The 23,332-nt window shown below is 39.3% G+C and overlaps 1 protein-coding gene and 1 pseudogene across 15 annotated transcripts in view; one reads left to right on the forward strand and one right to left on the reverse strand.

The window, feature by feature from the left end:
- CRH (corticotropin releasing hormone) overlaps positions 1-23,332 on the forward strand; it is a 178,547-nt gene that overhangs the window by 57,855 nt on the left and 97,360 nt on the right. For 9 of the 15 annotated variants that reach the window (XM_041769121.1, XM_041769129.1, XM_041769118.1 and 6 more), the window contains 2 exons: positions 15,463-15,655; positions 17,582-17,763. The exons of 1 other annotated variant lie outside the window; for it this stretch is intronic. The gene's annotated coding sequence lies outside the window, so the exon portion shown is untranslated. Of the gene's footprint in view, positions 1-3,989; positions 4,085-15,462; positions 15,656-17,581; positions 17,764-23,332 lie in introns of all 15 variants that reach the window. 5 more of the 15 variants (XM_041769123.1, XM_041769117.1, XM_041769124.1 and 2 more) reach the window with 2 other exon arrangements.
- Positions 1-23,332, reverse strand: part of LOC121498621 — a 136,575-nt pseudogene that overhangs the window by 19,163 nt on the left and 94,080 nt on the right.

Below are 23,332 nucleotides of genomic sequence, written 5' to 3' on the forward strand. Positions count from 1 at the left end.
TTAGTTGGTTAAGTGTTTTCCTTCAGTTCAGGTCATGATCTCAGGGTCCTGGGATCAAGTCCTGTGTCAAAATCTCTGCTCAGTGAGGAGTCTGCTTCTCTCTCTCACTCTCCCGCTGTGCTTCCCTCCCTCCCCCTCAAATGAATAAAACCTTTAAAAACAACAACAACAACAACAACAAAACATGGATTCTGAAGACAGGTTGCTTGGTTCAAAGGTGGATTCTTAGACTTGCAAGTTGTGTGCCCTTGGGTAAATTATGCCTTCAGTGCCTTCTGATTTACCCATCTATAAAATGGGAATAGTAGTTGTATCTATCTCATAGGGTTGTTGTGTCTCTAGCATGTATGTAGTAAGGATATTGTACATATTTTTAAATGAAATAATACAGAGAGGAGGAATGATTGTTATGCAGACATTTGGCACCATATGATTATCAGTGGCAGTTGATGTAGAATGCCGTCTCCATGGGTTATGGTTCCTGCTCAAACACCAAAGCAGGTCATCGGTGGCCCATATATTGGCTATCCACACCTGCTGTTGGATAGTTAACAGGACCCAAACTTCGTAATGGAATGCAGCCAGTTCTCTACAGGAGTACAATGTCTGTGAGGCAGGTGCCTGAGCACTGATGGCTTTCAGGTCAAGATCCACATAACTGCTACAATTTGCAATCCATTTAATGTAAATAAATGGCAGCAGGTGTAGGAGATAGGCTAGATTTGAAGGGGCTGCCTCAGGTGGGCTCTCCACAGATAAGAACTCTGTGTCTGAGGTTTGACAGACTTTACGATTATTTCTGACAGTGGGAAGAACAACTGCCCTTTGCCTATACTCTTGTCACACTTTGTCTGAAGGTAAATGCTGACATGTTTGTGATAGCTCAGTTCGTTTACCTTGGAAAGCACAAATAGCCCCCAATTATTCAACATGAGGCCTCTCTTCTGTTCTCCCCCCTACTGTCTAGCTTTTGACAGTTTCTGTATGAAGTAGCTCATGCATAAGAAGGCATTAAATTAAATATGTCCCTTTTACTGTTCACTAATAGCTTTGGTGAAAGGATTTTAGGCCAAAAAACTAGAACCATTGACCAGAACAAAGAGTATGAACTAGCCATGTGTTATGGGTTGAATTGTGTCCTCCCAAAAAATATATGTTGGAGTCCTAACCCCCATTACTTCCGAATCTTCCATGTAAGAAGATACATGGAGGAAACAGCTATGTATAAGCCAAGTAGAGAAGCCCACATTAGATCTTTTTCTCAAGTCCTTAGAAAGAACCAACCTTGCCACAACCTGACCTTAAGCCTGTAGCTTCCAAAACTGTGAGACAGTACATTTTTGTTTTGTAAGCCACCCAGGTTTTGGTACTTTATAATGGTAGTCCCAAGAAACCAATACTGGGTTTAAATTCTTACCTAGGTGTTTCCTGCTCTTTGTACCACTATTGCTTGTGTATCCATCACTTTCCCCAGTGAGTTGCCTAGGGGAAGATAATCAGTGGGTGTGAGAGAGCCTTCTAGCCTCTGTCAGTGAAATTGCTAGACTCCAGTCTCCTTGTCTACCTCTTTGCTTCTTCAGTAGTCATTAAAGAGCTCTTGCTATTGTTTTTGGTGCTCATTTCTACTCTAGCCTGTGGTCTTAGCCATCGCTATTGACCTAGCCAGTTCCAAGAATAAGAGGAACCTATATATCTCTGTTTGACCAACATTTATGAAACTTGTTTGACCACAGAAGGATTTTGTCATATGACACATGGAGCATCTTTTGGGAATTACTACCCATAGTGCTTTTGATGTTCTGGGAAAAGATCAAGCTGACTTTTCAAGGAGGAATCAGTATTAGACACTGGAGTGGGAGACAGAGTTCTTGGAATTCCCTTAGGATGGACATTATAGTCATTAATCTAAAGCAGATAACATCAGACTAGATAAGTCTCTGTTGTGGGGGACTATCCTGTCCATTATAGGAGATTTAGCAGTATCTTTAGCCTCTGCTCATTAGATGAGAGTAGCAGCTACTTCCCACTCATAACAACCTAAATGTGTCCAGGCATTGCCAGATGTGCCATTTGGGAGCAAAATTGCTCCTGGTTGAGAACCAGTAATCTAAGGTTACTTTAAAAAGTTCACAAATTGACACTTATTTTCCATATTAAAAATACCAAGATGAGGCACTTGGGTAGCTCAGTTGGTTAAGTGTCTGCCTTCGGCTCAGGTCATGATCTCAGAGTCCTGGGATCAAGCCCTGAGTTTTTGGGCTCCCTTCCTAGGGGGAGTTGCTTCTCCTTCTCCTTCTTCCCTTCCTCCCTGCTTGTGCTCTCTCTCAAGTAAATAAAATCTTTTAAAAAAAAGTACCAAGATAAAGAAGTAAAGATTGAATTGTGTGTAGGATAAGGTAGAAAGGATAAGGTAGAGGGATAAGGGATAAGGTAGAAAAGAAGGGAGGGATAAGGTAGAAAGGTAGGAACCTCCATGGAATCATTTGCAAAGAGATGGGGAAAAGGGACACAAGACAAATCCAGGCACCATTTATTCTGAGATCTCTGTGAGTTTACTGGTATCCGAATAACTTTCCCATTTTTGCTGATTTTGTTATTGATTGGATATTTCTCCTTATGGCACATATCAGTAAAACTCTTAAGGCACAAAGAATCTGTGTGTTTTATTTTTATTATTATTTTTTTAAATTAGAGAATGTTCAAAAGTGTGAACTTTTTAAAAAATATTTTATTTATTCATGACAGAGAAAGAGAGAGAGAGAGAGAGAGAGAATATGAATGAATGAATCTGGCTCCGAGCTGGGAGCCTGACACGGGACTCCATCCCTGGTCTCCAGGATCACACCCCGGGCTGAAGGTGGCGCTAAACCGCAAGGCCACCGGGGCTGCCCGAATCTGTGTGTTTTAGGCAACAAAAACAATTAGAGAAGGTACACATATAAATAATCTATTTGGTAGAAGACTCTTGAACCAAAGCAAGCTCTGCCTTAGGATCTTTACATAGGGTACTCATCTACCTGGAATGCATTTATCTTAAGATCTCAAACATTGCTTTCAAGGAAAGACATTTCCTGACCCTTCTCTCTAAAGTATTGCTCCCTGAGCCATAAATTTATTTTTTTAATTGAGGTGGTTAATTTTATTCCAATCAAGGGACAAAGATTTTTTTGAATTTTATCTTATGGGTACTTTGTTGAAAATGTTCTTTATTGTGTGTATGGTAATTTGACCCACATTACTAAAAAAGTATCATAAAGTCATGTGTGAGGTGAAGAAAATCCTTTTAAACACATCTCGGGGGAAAAATGTCAAGTGGATGATTTAGTAATTTATATATTGTTAACAGACTATAATACAATTTCTGGTTTGAGTCAAACGTATAAACATTTCACCATTAGTATATTTTTCATAAATTAAGAATCAGGCATTAGATATAAAGCATTGTGTTTCTTAGAACCAGGCTCAGTGGTTTGTAAAAGTGATACACTTGTCAGTTTATGGTGTTTTTGTGTGTATCATTTTGCAACATTTTCATAGTAGTTGCACTGGCTGTTCAGTATAGGTATGTGACTTATCACAGTTGAATGGTAGCAGCATTTACCACTGGCTGCGAAGTGTTAAAACCTTACTTCCTTTCAGGTCCTTTTACCTTTTCCACTTTTAAATACTGTGTTGAGTATCATTATTATTTTTATTTTAAATACCAAATATAATTTAGAAAAGTTGTGAGAAGGGTAATCTATTCTTTTGCTCATATTTCTGCACATTCTGTTGTTCCTTCTTCCTTCCCGATGCTACAAGTCTCCTTTTGTCATTTCCTTTCTGTTTTAAGAACCTGCTTAAGCCGTTCTTAAGGGTGGGTCTTCCAGCAACAATTTTTTTTTTTTTTTAGTTTTTTTTCATCTAAGAACGCCCTTATTTCCCTTTTATTCTTGAAGGATAGTTTTTCCAGATATAAATTCATGGTTGACAGTTCTTTTTCTTTTCAGCCCTTGAAAAATGAAAAAAGCTTCCTTCTTGCCTCTGTGGTTTTCGATGAGAAATCTGAGAGATCTGCTGCCATTTGAATTGATGTCCTCTATGGGTAATATTTCCTTTTCTGCTGTTTGACTTTGTCTCAGTTTTCAAAGGTTTAATTATGATGTGTCTTGGTATAGATTTCTTTGTGCTTATCTTATTTAAGATTCACTCAGCTTTTTGAATCTGTGGCTTTATTATACCAAATTTGGGAAGTTTTTAGCCATTGTTCTTGGGATACTCTTTTAGCTACTCTCTGTATCCTCTCTGGTGATGTCAATATTAGGTCTTTCGTTGTCCCACAGATTCCTGAAACTGTTTTTGTTTTTGTTTTGTTTTGCTTTGCTTTTTACTTTCTTCTCCGTTGTTCATATTGGATAATTTCTCTTAGGTATTCTTAAGTTCAATGATTCTGTCCTGTTATCTCTACTTTGCTAACTGAATCCATCCAGTCAGATTTAAAAATTTTGTTTTTTTTATGTTTATTAGTTTTATAATTGCCATTTGGTTCTTTCCTATAACTTCTAGTTCCTTGCTGAGATTTTATATTTTTTCATTGTTTAAAGAGCTTTTTTAATTGCTTGCTGAAGCATATTTATGATGGCTTCTTTAAAATCCTTTAAAGTCAGATAATTCCAACATCTGATTCATCTAGGTGTTGGTGTCAGTTGATTGTTTTTTTTTTCTTTTAAGTTGTGATTTTCTTGTTTCTTGGTGTGTTGGGTTGTGTCCTGAATATCTTGGTTATCACATCAGGAGACTCTGGATTTTATTTGATTTTGGTAGGTACTCAGCCTTTTTAGGTTTAGTATTCAAGTCCTGGGCTACTTTTATAGGCTGTGGTTTCAATGACAATTTGATTTTCAGAGCCTTTGTTGTACTATTTTGGTCTGCTTGGTGCCCTTGCAGTTTTAACAGATTCCTGCTGATGCTGCCTTGGTGGGTAGAAGGAGCTTCCCCAGACTGTCTGGATTCCTGTTAAGTAAGGATGAAGAGCACTTGTGTCAGAATCCTGCCTCCTAACTGCCTGTCTAGTATCCTTCAGAGAGAGTTGTCTTAGGCCCACAGGGAAGAAGGAAAGTCCTGGCCACTTAATGGCAGCATCGTTCCAGATAGATTCTTCTTGTTGGTTCTATAGGCTTGCTCAACCCAGAAATTTTGTATTATAACATCCTGATTATTTCCTTCATAGCACTTGTTATCTGAAATTATATTTATTTATTATTTTGCTTTTTCAATGTTTGTTTCAAGAGTAGAAAAGAAGATGGTGACAGCTATATGGAAGAGGGAGAGCATACTGAATTCTTAGAATATATTATGTATCTGGAAAATAGGGCTGAGAGTTTTAAAAATATTTATTCTTAATATATTTTATTTATTTTTTTGAGTTGGGAGTTGAATTTTTATTCTATTTGTTGATAAGTTCAACAAATTTTTTGTCTGTATATCATTCATTTTTTAAAATATCTTGTTTAAATTCAATTTGCTAACATACAATATAACATCCAGTGTTCATCTCATCATATCCCTCCTTAACCCCACTTCCCACAACTTCCCCTTCTGCAATCCTTTGCTTTAGTTCAACAAATATTTATTGAGTACCTATTAGGTACCAAGCACTGTGCTGGGGATTTAAAGGTAAGAAAACAGATCTGTGCCCTGCTGAGCACCACAGTCTATGTAGGAAGACAGGATCTGAACAAGAAATGCCAATGTAATATAGGTTATAAAGGAGAAGTGCAAGTTATGGGGCAGCAGGTCTCATCAGGCTCTTGGAGGGTGGAGAGGGGGCTCCAGCCTTTCACATATGCATAGCTCTGTGTAAATGTTTGCCAAGAGAGTGAACGTTTGGGCCCCAAACTGGAATACTGGAAACTCCATATTCTTAGAATCTTCACTAATTCTGTTTGAACACTTTTTAGGTGTCATTGTTTTCCAAGCCCTGGCTTCTTTAATCCTTACAGCAGCCCTTCATCAGGGGTTTTCTTATTGTCATTTTCCTATTTTACAAACAAGGAAACTGGGGCTCAGACTGCAGATCACTTAACTGGTAAGAAGTGGAGCCCAGATGGCTGCCTCCAGGCTCATGCTCTTAAGTCACACTGGGAGGAGAGCCCATCTCCACCTCTCCTCAACACTTAGCTCAGCTTACCCCTGCCTTGCTGGTGCTCTGGTTGCTTTTGTTGCCTTTCTGTAGGTTCATTTGTACAGTGATAGTGACATGAACAGGTTCTCCTGACCCAGGATGATTTTGGTGGATAACCAAATGCTGTTTAGTCGATGCTAGGATCAAGGAAGATCCCCTTCTTTGGGAACTGAGCCCTGGCTCATGGTCCATATGAACTGTCTGATGGTCTTTACCCCACCAATGTCCATGGGCACAGAGTTAGTACTGGATGTTCACAATCTGGTGAGCTATTCATTTCACCGATGGCTGCTCTCTTCCTTCCTCAGGTTCTCAGGTTTATCAACAAGATAAATGTTCCAAAAGAGAGATTTCTTGATACAGAGATTAAGAGGGCAGACTTGGGAGCCAGATAGCTTGGGCTCAAATCCTGGCTCTGCCACTTACTGGTGATGTGACTCTCTTGGTCTCTGTGACTATATAGTTCATCTGTAGGTGAGTCCATGTGGTTCTGTGGCACAGGTGGAAAGTGAAAGGGCCATTTCAACACTAAAAAACCACCTATAGCTGTTTTTTACAGAGCACTTAACCATGTGCCAGGCACAGGCTAAGTACTTTATATCATTGTCTCATTTTATCTGCATAATCATCCTAGGTATGTGACATACTGCATTTTTCAAAGATAATTACCCAATATTTTCCATTCCTTATGCTGTTTTTGAAATGTGGTATTGATAGTCTTTCCATAGAGTGATGAGGCTTATATCCCTTCTCCTTGATATTGGGTGAACCTTTGAGACTGCCTTGACCAGTAGAGTATAGCAAAAAGTGATACTTTGTGACATCCAAAATTTAGGTCATAAAAATGCCATGTGTTTTTTAAAAAAGCCATATACTTACTTTGCTCTCTTGGGTCACTCATTCTTGAAACCTGGCCACTTCATTGTGAGGAAGCCCAAGTCACATGCTAAGGCCATGTGTAAGATATTCCAGCTGACATCCCAGATTATACCCCATGAAAACACCAGCATTGATAGCCAGATCTGTGGGTGACTATTTTATTTCTATACATTTATTGGGTTCCTCTTCTAATCTAGACACCACGTTATATGTGGCCTGTGAATTCAAATGAATAAACTGTAGCTTTTGTTCCCAGGAGGCCTTTGATCTAGGTGAAGGGGTAGACTATTGATCTCTATATTCCTGTGTGTTCTCCAACACTGGCAAAGACTTAGAGGTTGCTGTATGAGACATTGAGAAGATTTTCTGGCCTCAGGCAGTCTGTCCTACCTCCTTAACTTTGAATTTATCCAAAGATAATCAAAGTAAAATAGGAGTAGCTGGCTATTTTCATATTTAAGCAGGGGTTCCTCCTGTATGACTACTCTGAAAAGGAGTTCTAAAGACCTTAAGACTTTTTACTTGAGTGGAAGAAATGTAGTTGATTAGTATATCCAGTATCTATTAGGGAAGAAGATGGGTAGATTTTTTACTCTTTGCTGTATTTTCACAAATATTTGTTGGGGAGCAATCATATATATTAGACTAGAGATACAGAAGTAAGACAAGATCCTCACTCAGAGTCTATTGTGGCAGGAGAGGTGAAAAGTCTTATAAGATCATAAGATGGTTAAAAAAAAAAAAAAAAAGTAAGATGGTCACTCCAGTGGTGGTAGGGATAGGTGTTGGGGAAAGACAGAGGAAGAAGCTCCTCCATCTGTAGTGGAGTCAGGAAAGGCTTTCCAGGGGAGCTAGGCTTTGAGCTGGCCATGAAGACTGACAACTTCCCAGATGTCCAATGAGGAGGAGGGTAGCCTCTGAGAGGCTGGAGGAAGGGGGAGCCTGTGTAAATAGTTGAGGAGGCATGATATGTTTGAAGATCTACAAGAAATTTAGTATTGTTGGTTAGAAAAAAAAAAAAAGAAGAGAGCCAAGAGGTGGAAAAATAAGTGAAAAGTGAAATCTAGGACCAGAATGTGAAGGGTCTGCTGTGTAGGTGCAGGCATTTGTCTTTTATGGTTTGGTGTGCTGTTTCTAGCTGCAGTTAGAATGATCTGGGAGCCTTTTAGAAAAGACCAATGTCTGGTCTCAGTTCCAGAGATTCTTATTCAATAGGTATGGAGTGAATTGAAGCCTAAATATCAGTGTTATTTTCAAACTTTTTATTGTAATGAATTATACATGTGTGTCTCCATTATGGTGTTTTCCCCACCCCCCATATATCTCTTTTGTGCATTATTCTCCTAAGTGTCTTTATTTTGATCCTGTTTCCCTAACTCTTGCTTGGGTTTCATGACTCAAATTTAGTATCACTTATTTCAGAAAGTCTCCCTGATCTTTCCTGGCTGAGTTATGAATCCTTTTCTGTAATTTGATAGCACCTCATATATAATTTTCAATGAGATTGGTATCCAGTTGGCTTAGTTTGGTCTTAGACATAATACCATAACTGAATTATTACATCCAGACTGAATCCAATGGGGGAGGCAAAATTGGATGCTAATATCAGAAGCGTGGTAGGTACTGGGCATCAAAATAGCAAATATTCTTTTCAGTACTATATAAACCTGTATTGTTCCTGAAAATATTTAAAGTGATTGTCTCTACTGGACTGGGAGTTCCTGAAGGGTAGTTACTATGTGGTATTGATCTTTGAATACTTAGCTCCGAGTCAGTTTCCTGGCTCACTAATGTTCCATGAATGGTTCCTGTTTTCAAATTTAAAAATATAGTTTATTCTGAAGTCTGCTGTGAATATCATTCATCCTTTCTAAAGTGTTTCCACTTTATTCTGTCAAGCCCCCAGGTCTTCAAGGATGGGGGAAAAATTTGCACAATGGCTTTTGAAATTATCATCAAGAAGACATCTTTGAGAATTTTATTAGCTCCTTTCCCTTCGGTCTCCTGAGGAATGTAAGGGTCAGTGATAGGAGAGAGGCAGGCAGGCTGAGCAGCTGGGATCCAAACCCACTAATTCCATGGACAGGTGCCCTCTGTCTCTGCCAAAATTCAGGTTGATGATAAAGGAGGGAAGTAGACATTCCTGGACTCAGATTGAGAGTTGCCCAACTCATATTGCATTGATTGGGTTGACAGGCACTGTGGAAGTAGAAAATGTTATTTTGCTTCAGCCTTATCTGTTGAACATTCTCTAAGGATCTCTTTTAACTTACACTTAAAAATTGGAGGGAGAAAGAAGCTGATAGGCAAAGAAGTTTACATTTAATTGCTAGTTTGTAAGCAATTTTGCTAAGTGCTACTTCATTTCAAAGTTGTCATTTAATGGGTATTACAGTGTTTCTCTGGAAAAGAGAGTTAAAGGAATGTGTTTCATTGAACTCACTACTCCTTCAGGAGCAGACTTGGATATAGTTTTATGAACAGTAATGATTTTTTCATAAGGTGTACTTTGTTTCCACACTGGGTAGTGTGATTCATAAAATCAAAGTTCTTACACTCTCATTATCCTTTCCAGGAATAAACTCTATTTCCTACAGCTATAATTCCCATTGTAAACCAGCTAGGTCCTTGTGTAATTGATTGTTATCTTGTGTAGCCACATGAAATGTCACAACATGCTTTAGATGAGAGATGAAAGAGAAGAAGGAAGAGGAGGAGGAGAGAATAGATGTCAGACTAGCACCTGGTGGGGCTGAATCTCTTCCTGCTTCTCAAAGAGAATGTTTCCAATATGGTGAACTGGATATGGTGAAGAAGATGAAACAGATGATTGAACTTTTTTACTAAACTGACCATCTCCACAGAAGTTTGCTCTGAGTGATCAAAGCAGTCTTTCCAGTGCTGAAGAATGAAGGGTTTATCTCAGAACTGTTCTCTCCATTCCTTCTCCCTCCCTCATTGGTCAAAACTTATCTGGGCAGATTGAATTGCTGGAATACTTATTTAACCCATTAGAAATGATGCTGTAGGGGCCTACCTGACATTCATTCTTCATGCACCCTCTTGGGCATGGTGCATGAAGCATATACCTTTATTTTCCCTTGGAGTAATGGTTGGGGGAGCAGGTGACCAAGAATCCAGCTTACCTACATTTCTCTCATTTGATACCTCACAGCTGGCTTACTGGAAAGAGTCCAAATCCTTTGGCATGGGATACAAATAGGCAGCATAATAAAAAGATATTTTGGGAATAATAATTTGGCAGCAGAAACCAAAAGCAGGGAGTAAATTAGCAGTCAATTAGAACAGTTTGGCAGGATATGGGCCTCAACCAGGAAGACATTGTGCCAGAACTATAATTTATCATTTAGAGAGATTTGTCCAAAGAATATACATATACTGAGAGCCTAATAGGAACTCGGCCCTGTGCTAAGTGCTTCACATATATTATCTCATTTATGACAAAAGTAATTCCCTCTCTAACAGAACCCATACTTTTTTGCTGTGGCACTTTTTACAGTTGGAAACTATATATTTATTTGTGTGGTTAATTGTTTTAATGTTGGATTCCACCCACTAAGTTTCCATCTATATGCGTGTCATATAGGATATGCTTGAAAGTTTATTAAATGAGTAAATGACTGTATCTTGGTTACCACTCATGCAACCTAGATTCAGGAAAAGAAACTTCATAGAAATCTAGGAAAACTGGGTAAGCAGTATGCAGGAAAGGGCTAAGTTCCCAGAGGTAGCTGGGGAACTTGACTACTAGAGAACTTGGCCATTAACATGACAGCTCCTAATGCTTCTGTACTAGAGCTTTCAGTTTAAATTCTTGAGGGATTCTGATGGGCCTGGCTTGGGTCAGGTGTCCACTCATGATCCAGTCAGCTATGATCAAAAAGGCAAAGTAATATAGTAGGTACATGTTTATAGGATTCTTCCAGGGTGCGGGTGTGTAGGCAGTTTTCAGAGGAAGAGAGTTACTGAGGGCTGTGAAGGTAACTTAAGTGGTATTTACTATCATATAGGACTGGAAGGAAGAATATGACAGCAATGTATAGAGATATTTTAAAAAGATACATATTGTGGCACTATGTCTGGATTCCACAGTTCCAGTCCTAGACTCAATACTTATTGAGTGATCCTGGGCAAATTACTTAATCTGTCAGTCCTTCATTGTCCTTATCTGCAAAAGAGGATTATGATAGTTTTAGCCACTTATACTCGTTATGAGTTTTAAAAGAGATAGTGCATGTAAAACATCTAATAGTGCCTGCTGGCATTGTGGGCACTCAGTACATGTTAGCTAGCATCATTCTTACAATGGAAACTGGAAGTTCTATTTAGAATATTTTTATTTCTCTTAGTGAAATAAAGAATTCCATCAGGACTCTTCTAGGATAGTTAATTTCTGGGAGAAAATACGGCTTAATGTGATGAAGAATTTCAAATTTGGAGAAAGATGATTTTAACAAGCCCAAAATGTTCATCAGTTTATTAAAACACCAAAGTAGATTTAACATCAGTCTCCACACAGGTCCTTAAAAAATCAGTTTTTCCTTACTTGCTAGTTGTACTGGCAGTGGAGGACAGAGATTGCAATTCAAAAACATTACCTCTTCACCCAGACCCAATATTGAAGGGCAGGACCCATAGGCCTATGCTAGTAGGGAAGTGATGAGTTACCTATTTGACTATTCAGATCTCTTGACCTAATCGTAGACTAATGCTTTAAGTTCAAGGTGAAAATCGAGTCATCTGTAGCTGTTGTAGCAAGCAGAACAGACATTTGGATATGCTTATGGATCTATTTGAATTAAAGATCACTGATTTTATTTCTTCACATTTAACAACATATTATAACCTGAAACACAGATTACAAATGTCAACTGGCACTTCTCAAAGCCTAATGAGTTCTTTTGTGAAACATCACAGGAGAAGTAAGGAACAGCTTGTAGAAAGGCCCTTTGAAAACTGTGAAATGATTGTCCTATCAAATATGTGGTTTTCTTTCAATTTAATCATGTTCCCCTTGGGGTTCCTTAAGGTCTGTGTTCTTGCTTTATATGCTGGGGAATTTATTGATAACAAAGTCCATTTTAGGTCAATTTAAGGAAGGAAGATTATAACTATAATAATTTATTTGGGATTCTGATTGTCTTTTGATTCTATTATTTCCTTTGGTTGTCAGGTCATTTATCATTTAAATGCAGATAAATTGTAGGTTGAGCATTAAGGTGAAGGGTTCTCTTTTAAAAACAGTTCCCTTAGTAGGGGATGAGCTACAATTGGTGATGGGTATTAAAGAGAGCACTTGTGATGATCCCTGGGTGTTGTGTGTAAGTCACGAATCACTGAATTCTACTCCAGAAACCAATATTGCACTGTATGTTCATAATTAAATTTAAATAAATAAATAAATACATACCTATGTACATACATACATACGTTTCACTTGGTTTCAGAGAATCTTAGCACTGGAAAGCAAATTTAGAGATGGCTGGCCTACACCCTATGTATTATAGAGAGAAAATTAGAGGCCTGAGAAGTTACATGATTAATTCAAATTACTCATCTGTACAGGGTAAGTGATGGACTCTGGATTAAGAGATGAAAAGTTCTCTCCACTGAATATCATGATCAAAAAAGAAGTGATACATCCTATAGAAAAATTGGTTACTGTGAGGCTTATTTTGTTTCACGTTTTGTGGCTTTAATATTGTTCAGACAGTTCAACTTTTTGTATTTGTTTTCCAAAGTGCTTAGAACTGTCACTAGTACACTTCAGATAGGAAGTTCTAGATACTTCTGCCAGGTGCAATTTCATGTGTTAACTTTTGTGGCTCAGATATGGCTTTGGCTAACTTAATGATTCCCATATGCTGGTTTAAACCAAAAGACTCAGGATTAGTTATTGGATTGACCAATATAATTATATTTGGTTACTTCCATTTAATGGATGAGAGTAAATACACTGTATTTATTCATTACATGTTTTGCTTATTTAACTACAAGATAAATAAAGCCCTCCAACTCAAATATAATATTATGAAAAGGCAAGTGAATTGATGTATGCCCTTATTTTCTTTTTAAAATAAATTTACTTTTTATTGGTGTTCAATTTACCAACATACAGAATAACACCCAGTGCTCATCTCATCAAGTACCCCCCTCAGTGCCCATCACCCATTCACCCCCACCCTCCCGCCCTCCTCCCCTTCCACCACCCCTAGTTCGTTTCCCAGAGTTAGGAGTCTTTATGTTCTGTCTCCCTTTCTGATATTTCCCACACATTTCTTCTCCCTTCCCTTATATTCCCTTTCACTATTATTTATATTCCCCAAATGAATGAGAACATACAATGTTTGTCCTTCTCTGATTGACTTACTTCACTCAGCATAATACCTTCCAGTTCCATCCACGTTGAAGATGTATGCCCTTATTAAGGTGGTAATCTTTTAAACATTGGGAAAAGCTAAAAAGCAACTTTGCCAATAGGTCTTGCTTGCCTCACTTCCTCATTTCATATAAGAATTTTACTTGTGGAATATTCTGACCCTATAAAAATATTTAGTTTTTCTTTTTATTGTAAAATATACCATATACACAGAAAAGTGTATGCAAGGCGATGTAGGAAATGTTGGGGTTCAGAGCTAACAGCTAAGAAAGAATTCTTGAGATGTCTTCAGTACAAAAAAGATGTTTTTAAAAAATATTTTATTTATTTATGAGAGAGAGAGAGAGAAAGAGAGAGAGAGGCAGGCTCCCCAAGGGGGAGCCCAAACTAGGACTTGATCCCAGATCCCCAGGATCACGCCTGAGCAAAGGTCAAAGTGCATAGTACTGCCACTTAGAGGAGAATTTAGATTTAAAAATATGTCAACTGTGTTACAAAGTAAGTATACAGTAAGTTAAAAAAGGAAGTAAGTAAAAAAGTAAAGTAAGTTAAAAAAGGAAGATTCTCTTTAGGTATATCTCAGTCCAGTTTTTCTGGGAAATGTCTTTAGGGTACATTTTTATACGTAGCCATGATTATAATTTATAAGCAGTTTTGTTTCTTTCGTTTTCCTTAACATAAACATTTTCCATCCCCCCCCCCCCCCAAGGAGATTCCTCATTCCGTATTTGGAGGTTGCATTATCCCTCTTTTTTTCTCCAGCTTTTATTTGAAAGTATATATTTATGTATTTATTTGCTCTCTTACTGATATTTTGTCTGTCTACCCATTAGGGATGTAAGTTTCCTGAGCTGCTCAGGTTTATTATGAGGAGAATACTTTGAAAAGGAATAGGTAGACACTGTAGGATAAATGATAAATGAGAGGGGTGCTCTGTGTGTTACTCGAACACAGGAGAGCCTGTGGCCTGGCCTCAGAGTGTAGAACTTCCTAGAAGAGCTCACATTGGTCTTATGTGAGAAAACCTCAAGAATACATTTCCAAAAGTGGGTAGATGGATCAAAAGGAGTGTACATTTAACATTTTAAGTATTGCTAAATTGCTACATTGTGTTTTGAAGAGTGAGTGGGAGTTTATCTGGCAGAGAAGGGTACAAGAGGGATGCTATTTTAGGCACAGGAATAGCAGGAGCAAAGACATGGCATGTACAAATGATTGTGGAGTTTGGTGCAATGCATGATGGGGAAGGGCCAGACACAGAACTGTAAAAGAATTTAGGGCCAAGTTAAGAATTAGGTAGGCTAAAGGGAGCAGAGGGAGATCTCTCAGTGCAAGTAATCCGCATCAAACTTTAAAATGTAGATAAGATGTAAGGTAAAGATGATAGGGTCATAAGTTCATCTCTGTGGACTGTATCTTCCCTCCCTCCTTCCCTTTCCTTTCCTTATTTCCTGCATGCCTGCCTTACTTCCTATACCATTTACTCAATACCTATTCCACACTAGTCATGATCTAGACATTGAAGACAACAAGGCAAAGTTCTGCTCTCATGGAGCTTGCATTCTAGTGGAGGAGATACATAATGAACAAGTGAAAGAAGGAAAGAAATCCAGATGATGCAAGGAGGGAAATTGTTAAGTGAAGGAAGAGTGCTTGGTGAGAGGGAGGTGATTCAGACAACTGGAGCACAGTTGCTTCATTTACCTCCTGCCACAGCCCTGCATTGCTCTGCCCAAGTTGGTTGTAGCCTCACTGATACCCCAGCATGTGATTTCTCTCCTCTCTGAACTCACCTTCTGATTTTGTGATACTCATCTCTTGCTGCCTTCTACTTTAAGTTTTCATCTCTCCTGTTCCTTGTAAACTCCTTGAGGGCAACTGATCTTTTTCCATGTTCAGATCTCACACTAAAGCACAGTGCCCTGAAGCACAGAACCCTTATTTTTAAAATAGATACCATTGTTGAAAAACTTAGAAAACTACATTTTGTTTTTTTTTCTTCCCTTCTCTTGATTTTCAGGTCATTTGCATGAAACATGATCCCTGCTACCGAGGCATCCTTTTGCTCCTGCTGAGTAGCGTCCACCTGCATCTTCAATCTTTGTGTTGACAGCCACATTGTTCCACTCTCCAGAAGATGAAGGACCTCTCGGATTGTGTTCCTTACCTCATAGTGAGAATTATCAGCAGGGCTGGATGGATTCCTAAGCAATGTGAGCCTGTTCTCCTGCAAATGTCTTTAATAATAAATGTTGAGAAAGGCGGAAGGTGCAACATATTCATTTCTTTATTATTGAATGTTCCTGTGGGTTTTCAGTACCTAAGTTTAAACTAAAAAAGAAAGCTGTAATTTTTGGGACTTTGTTTGCATATCATGAAACAATTTCAGTTTGGAGTGCAACGCTGACTCTTTGGGGATCAGAGGTGTTTCCAGAGTTTATGGAGGCATCTTGGTTTTTCGTTTAATTGGAGACAGTTTTAATAAGGGTGGTGCTAGATTATTTGTAACTAGTTTGTTTAAGCATGAAAAGGATTATAATTAGAAATACAGGTTAGATCCCCTTTGAAAACCCTCAGAAAATTATAACTCCAGGCGTTTGGAGGAAAAGTTATTCTTTTCCAGCATGGCAATAAAGACTCAGTAGTGCTAGCTTGTAGGAATGTGGAGTATTAGAACTGGAAAAAGCCTTAGTCATTCTGTAGATGTGAAAATGAGATCCAGGGATCCCTGGGTGGCGCAGTGGTTTAGCGCCTGCCTTTGGCCCAGGGCGCGATCCTGGAGACCCGGGATCGAATCCCATGTCGGGCTCCCGGTGCATGGAGCCTGTTTCTCCCTCTGCCTGTGTCTCTGCCTCTCTCTCTCTCTCTCTCTGTTGTGTGACTATCATAAATAAAAAAATAAATTAAAAAAAAGAAAATGAGATCCAGAGACATAAAAGGTCTTACTGAGGAATACTCATCCCGGGCAGTGATTGAGGCATGCTAATAACTTTTGGCTTGTTCATGTTTACCTCCATTATTGATATGTGGCAATGAAAGAGTGTGATGGGCTATAAGATGTTATACATATGTGAACTATCATCCCATCCTCTCAGTGTATTGCCTCTTATCCTGATTTGACCTCCGTAGGCTTGAGCTTACCTGTGTATAAAATAGATGGCTGTAGTTGATATCCAAGTTCTCTTCTGTTCCTAAAATTCTCTTCTTTCATGGCTCTTTTGTTTTAAAGATATTATTTATTTATTTGAGAGAGAGAGCAAACACAAGCAAGGGGAGCAGCAGGCAGAAAGAGAGAGGGAGGCAGGCTCCCTATGGTACAGGGCGCCCAATGTGGGGCTCGATCCCAGGACCCTGAGATCATGACCTGAGCTGAAGGGAGACACTTAACCAACTGAGCCACCCAAGTGCCCCTTAATAGCTCTTTTTTTAAAAAGAAAATAGTGATTGGAAGAACCTTGGAATTCACCAAGAACCTCTAGATTTTTGCCTCCTTTGATTCTCTTTCTTCAGTCTCGTCTCTTGCTACTTCATGCCTTTCTTGTCTCCTGACCTACCAGCTGAACTAAAGTACAGCTCCCAAATGTCCCAGATTTTCTCATTGTCTCAGAATGTCTGCACAATCTGATGATGTGCCCTTGGATGTCTCTGCCCTACTGATTCCTGTTTGTTCTTTAAGGCTTAGTTTGAGCATCAATCTCTCAGGAAGCCTTTCCTGATGTTCTCTTACAAGCTTCCCTAGCACCCAGTGCTCCCTGCTATCACAGTGTTTATCATACTGTATAATAACTGTCCGCTTAGATATCTCAATCTCTTCCCACCTATGAACTCCTTAACTCTGAATACCAGTGCCTACACTGTGTCTAGAACATAGAGAGGCTTAAGAATTGTTTGTTGTTAATGATAATGTAGATAGATCGCTGATTGGTTTTCTTCAGATGACCAGTGGTTCCATACTGACTGATGCCCATGTCTTATTTTTCATCAGACCTTGACCTCTGGGCATTGGATGGTGGGCATGGCCAATTTGTGTCTTGAATGGAATAATGAGGGTATTAGTATTCATGATATTCATGATAACATGATATTAACATATTCATGTTAATTTCCATGAACCACCTCTGCACATCACCCCTGTGAAGTCCTTTGGTGTCATTTTGCTGTCAGAAGAAACTCAAGGTGAATGACTTCCGAACCTTCATCACTGAGGGATAACATGAAGTTCGTCACTTGCCATCTGGCTACACCTGAGCATGCCAAACCGTGTTTCATGGAGGGAGTTCCAGAAAGATATGTTGCAGACCCAAAGAAGGAATGGCTTCTTGTGAGTTTACAGGATCTAATGTACATTAGCAGTCTCTTTAGAGTTCTGGGGAGACAGGTGTAAGGCTTTTCTCTTCAGCTGGAGGAAGAGAATAGATCATACATTGTCCAAAATTCTCAGAGATTTCTCCCTCTGAGTTTGCTGAGTTGCTTCTAATTTGTGTTTAGTCGGGCTGCTGCTAATTGCTGCTGATTACTGGTAAATTGCTGGCAGTAGCAAATGGCTATCCGGGGAGCAGTAAAGGCATATCTTAAGATAGCAGGAGTAGGGATAGAATGGTATGAGTGGCTCGGAGGTGCCAGAAAACCCAGAAGCCTAGCTCTAGGCAGTGCAACGGTTGGCTTAGCAGGGAAGCCCAGAAGGAAAAGCTCAAGGCCACTAAGATTATGGAAACCGTATGATTCTGGCAGGACTGGGGTTTTGTTGTGTTAATTTTCAGGCTAAACAATGAATGGAAGTTGGCCACTAAGCATGAGGAAAGCTGCTTCTCAAAATAAGAGAAATTATATCAGATGGAAATTATATCAGATGGGGGAAATATCAAGATTTTGATAGCCTGATCAAAATTAATGGAAGATATGTGCACAATATGCACCATATAAGTAATTCCAGACTGTTGAGATCATTGAATAATTGTTGGCCTCCTCCTCCCTCCAGCCTAGTTGTGCAAGAAGCTTTTCCCCTTCATCTCTGCTCTTCCTTCTTTCCTAGGCTGGAGTGGGGATATGGACATGGGGAGTCCTTTCTATGATTCATTTATTGAGCTCACTGACAGCACTACAGTAGGCTTTAGGGATATAACATGAAACTGGATGGAGTTTAAAGCATTTTGGTCCTTTCTGCTTTTTCTTCATTCCATAAAAGTCAAATCCAGCTATTGACCCTGCCTAGATGCTATTTCCTTTTCTTTGGTTGGGGTGGGATGGGTGTGTGTGTGTGTGTGTGTGTGTATGTGTGTCCATTCCTGAGACAGGTGGGAGACCAGGGTCCCCAGGGAAGGGAAGGAAGGCTTGGCTCTGGAGTCTTTGAATTGAAGGGTGCCTCTGAGGTCTAGTTGGACTGGTTACTCTTGATCCAAGTGAAGTCACCTCAGACATGCATATTTCATCAGTTGGGGCTCTAGCAGAAAGTAAATAGCACATTGAAATGGTCCAATTGAGGGGGTTTGATAAATGGACTTTATTCAGAGATATGGGCAGAACAAGGGATTTGGATGCACCCAGAGAGTAGTAATGGTGTCAAGTGCCTTCTGATTAAAATCTGGTAATTCCGTGAAGGTGCCAGCTGGAAATGATATAATAGCTGAGGTTTCAGGTGTCTGACCATTCTGGTGCATCATTCTCTTCTCATCGGAACATCTACAGATACTATTAAACCCATTTACAGTTGAGGCATGTTAAAGAATTTGCCCAACACTGCACCTCCAATTGTGGAAAAACAGATTTGAACTCAGATCTATTAAAGTATAAGTGCCATGTCCTTTATGGTCATAGCCATTAAGTTTCTCATTCAGGTAGGAAGAGATGGGGGAGGAGCGCCCCCTTTGTTATAAAAGCAAAAACCTCCTGTAGACATCCCCAGCAGACTTCCAGTATTTCTCATTTGTTGGAATTGGGTTATGTGATCCCATTGCATGGTTCCTTTACATGCTTGCCTCCTATCCCTCCAGCTGCAAAGAAGCTGGAAAAGCAAGTAGTTGGCTTTTCATCCTATATAGTAGAAAGTGACAAGAGAGTTGGAGTTGGGAATGATTCTTGGGGTGACCAACTAGTGACTGACTTTTTCTACAATTTTTATGGCACATTCTTTCTTTAGAAAACTTTATGCATTCTATCTGGGTTTGGACAATTAATGAAAGACTCTTCACTTTCTAGGTATTTAAGGTGACAACATATTTTTGATCTACTGTGTATTGATTTTACAGTTTAATTTCGAATGCATTTTAATTTTTCCTGTCTCTGGGTTTAAAAGAGATACTTTACAGGAAATCTTGTGGGTGCTGACTGTAATGCCTATGGTATTAGGATTAGGGATTGAGTGGGAAGCCATGAACACATGTCCTGGTACATAGCACCTGTTGGAGAAAGGGTGACTATTAGTCTTCATCATTTCTATCTTCAGATGGGACTCAGATGATTGAGGAAGATCTTGAAGGGAAAGGGCAGATAGTGTTGACAACTAGGGTTTGGATGTGTGAATCCTGGTATAAGGCAGCAAGATGATGCATTCTTGGTCAAGTGGAGAATGGATGGAGGGGCAGGATGCATTTGTTCATAATCTAGCTAACAGACGTAGAGTACTTTAAGCTGAACAGGGCAGGAGAAGGAGAAAAAAACCATAGCCAGATAATATACAGTCAAATCAGTCCTACAGAGAATAGGAATTCTGGGTTAAAAGGAGGGTAACATGATTGGAAACAGTGCAATTCACATGAGAGATGATTGGGGAGTGAACTGGAGATGGTAATACTCTCTGCATTGTCCTCTCACTGGATTGATCACATTGTGTTACAGTCATGTCATATTTACATTTACTTTGCTTTGTCACATAATCTGAGATAAGACAGGTACCCCTGTAATTTCCCCAAAGGGAACAGAGGTAGATTCCAGACCTAGAAATGGCATTAAGTTTAGATGATAGCTTAAATGAAAAAGAGATGTTTTGGGGGTACCTGTGTGAAGGGGTCTATGGTAAATTTTATTACAAAATTATCACTTATATCACATATTCTATTTACCGGGCACTGCTCTGAGTTCTTAGATTATTTCATCTAATCTGCAGAATGGCTATATATAGTAAATTCCATTATTCTTCCAGTTGAAGACACTGAAGGATGAGGAGAGTAAGTGAGTTGCCTGGAGCCACATAGCTCAGAGTGGTTAAAACCAGCCAGTCTGCTCTGGAGCCTAGGCTAGGTTTCCCATATAATGTAGATAAATTATGGTGACTTAAATAATTTCTTTCTTTGATACGGTTACTAGTCTGGCAGTTAGGGGCAATGTGGTTGCCAAATACACTTGCTTTTTGAAATATTTAGTTCTATTATAGAAGTTGAATAATTTTTTTAAAACATAAGTGAAACAAAAAAAAAAAATAAAACATAAGTGAAACATTTAAAGTATGTTACGTATAAACAAGCAGTTAGTAATTAGAACATTCCTGAGTCAGACATAGGTGGGAAGGAATAAAAGGATCAAAAGATATCTAGTATTTATGAGGTCCTGGGTACTAAATATTCATTATACACTAAATGTATATGGGATCTGCGAGATGCTAAATATAAAAAAGACACAAAGTAGTCAGGTTTCTGAATGAACACCTAATATTCATGAGGCCCTAATTGTTAGTGCCATTCTGACCCTATGTGTCCTCTGACCAAGAAATACAAATAAACCGAGGGCTGTTGATCAGCTCACTGATGAGTTATAGCTATAGCCAGAGGTAATTGTCCCTACATCTCTCTAAGAGAGTTAAAGTATGTGCCCAAGGCACCTTCCATCTGTGAGCCCCCTTGTTCAAATCTCAGTTCTGGTCACTGTAAGATAGGTATTTGTGTGGGGGCAGGGAAGAGAGAGAGAGAGAGATTGAGGACAAATGAACACTGCTAATCCAGAATTCGAGCAGTGAGGTCCTTCCACACTGTCTGAACCTTGTTTAAATGTATTAACTTATCCTGGCCTCGTTTCCTTTCTTTCTCCCTATGTGTTCTAAATGGATTTTTAGCAAACCATTTCATGACTTCCTGGTAGTATTTTTGGCATTTTGATAGCCTGAAATGGCATCAAGGTAATTTCCCACAGGACAGTGGTAGAAATTGGCTCTCAGGACCTTAGCGTGACCCCTGACGATTGTGCATGAGATCGCTTGTGGGCAAATATAAGTTGGGAGGTACTATAAACAGAGAGACTCCTGTTTGCTGTTGGGCAATATTCTGGGGCTAGGGCCTCAGGAAGGAGGTTTCTGATGATAATCCATCTCTCTGGTCTGCTCCAGTAATGAGGTAAAGACACACAAGATAAGCTAATCAATTTGTTTATTTATTTATTTATTTATTTTTAAAGATTTTATTTATTTATTCATAGAGACAGAGAGAGAGGGGCAGAGACACACACAGAGGGAGAAGCAGGTATCATACAGAGAGCCTGACGTGGGACTCGATTCAGGGTCTCCAGGATCACGCCCTGGGCTGCAGGTGGCGCTAAACCTCTGCACCACTGGGCTGCCCAAGCTAATCAATTTATTTATTTATTTATTATTATTTTTAATAATAAATTTATTTTTTATTGGTGTTCAACTTACCAACATACAGAATAACACCCAGTGCTCATCCCGTCAAGTGCCCCCCTCAGTGCCCGTCACCCATTCACCCCCCCCCCGTCCTCCTCCCCTTCCACCACCCCTAGTTCGTTTCCCAGTTAGGAGTCTCCCTTTCTGATATTTCCCACACATTTCTTCTCCCTTCCCTTATATTCCCTTTCACTATTATTTATATTCCCCAAATGAATGAGAACATACAATGTTTGTCCTTCTCCGATTGACTTACTTCACTCAGCATAATACCTTCCAGTTCCATCCACATTGAAGCAAATGGTGGATATTTGTCATTTCTAATGGCTGAGTAATATTCCATTGTATACATAAACCACATCTTCTTTATTCATTCATCTTTCGATGGACACCGAGGCTCCTTCCACAGTTTGGCTATTGTGGACATTGCTGCTAGAAACATCGGGTTGCAGGTGTCCCGGCGTTTCATTGCATCTGAATCTTTGGGGTAAATTCCCAACAGTGCAATTGCTGGGTCGTAGGGCAGGTCTATTTTTAACTCTTTGAGGAACCTCCACACAGTTTTCCAGAGTGGCTGCACCAGTTCACATTCCCACCAACAGTGTAAGAGGGTTCCCTTTTCTCTGCATCCTCTGCAACATTTGTGGTTTCCTGCCTTGTTAATTTTCCCCATTCTCACTGGTGTGAGGTGGTATCTCATTGTGGTTTTGATTTATATTTCCCTGATGGCAAGTGATGCAGAGCATTTTCTCATGTGCATGTTGGCCATGTCTATGTCTTCCTCTATGAGATTTCTCTTCAGGTCTTTTGCCCATTTCATGATTGGACTGTTTGTTTCTTTGGTGTTGAGTTTAAGAAGTTCTTTATAGATTTTGGAAACTAGCCCTTTATCTGATACGTCATTTGCAAATATTTTCTCCCATTCTGTAGGTTGTCTTTTAGTTTTGTTGACTGTATCCTTTGCTGTGCAGAAGCTTCTTATCTTGATGAAGTCCCAATAGTTCATTTTTGCTTTTGTTTCTTTTGCCTTGGTGGATGTATCTTGCAAGAAGTTACTGTGGCCAAGTTCAAAAAGGGTGTTGCCTGTGTTCTCCTCTAGGATTTTGATGGAATCGTGTCTCACATTTAGATCTTTCATTCATTTTGAGTTTATCTTTGTGTATGGTGAAAGAGAGTGGTCTAGTTTCATTCTTCTGCATGTGGATGTCCAATTTTCCCAGCACCATTTATTGAAGAGACTGTCTTTCTTCCAGTGGATAGTCTTTCCTCCTTTATCGAATAT

This window comes from Vulpes lagopus, chromosome 9 (genome assembly GCF_018345385.1).
Source record: "Vulpes lagopus strain Blue_001 chromosome 9, ASM1834538v1, whole genome shotgun sequence".
Taxonomy (NCBI): Eukaryota; Metazoa; Chordata; class Mammalia; order Carnivora; family Canidae; genus Vulpes; species Vulpes lagopus.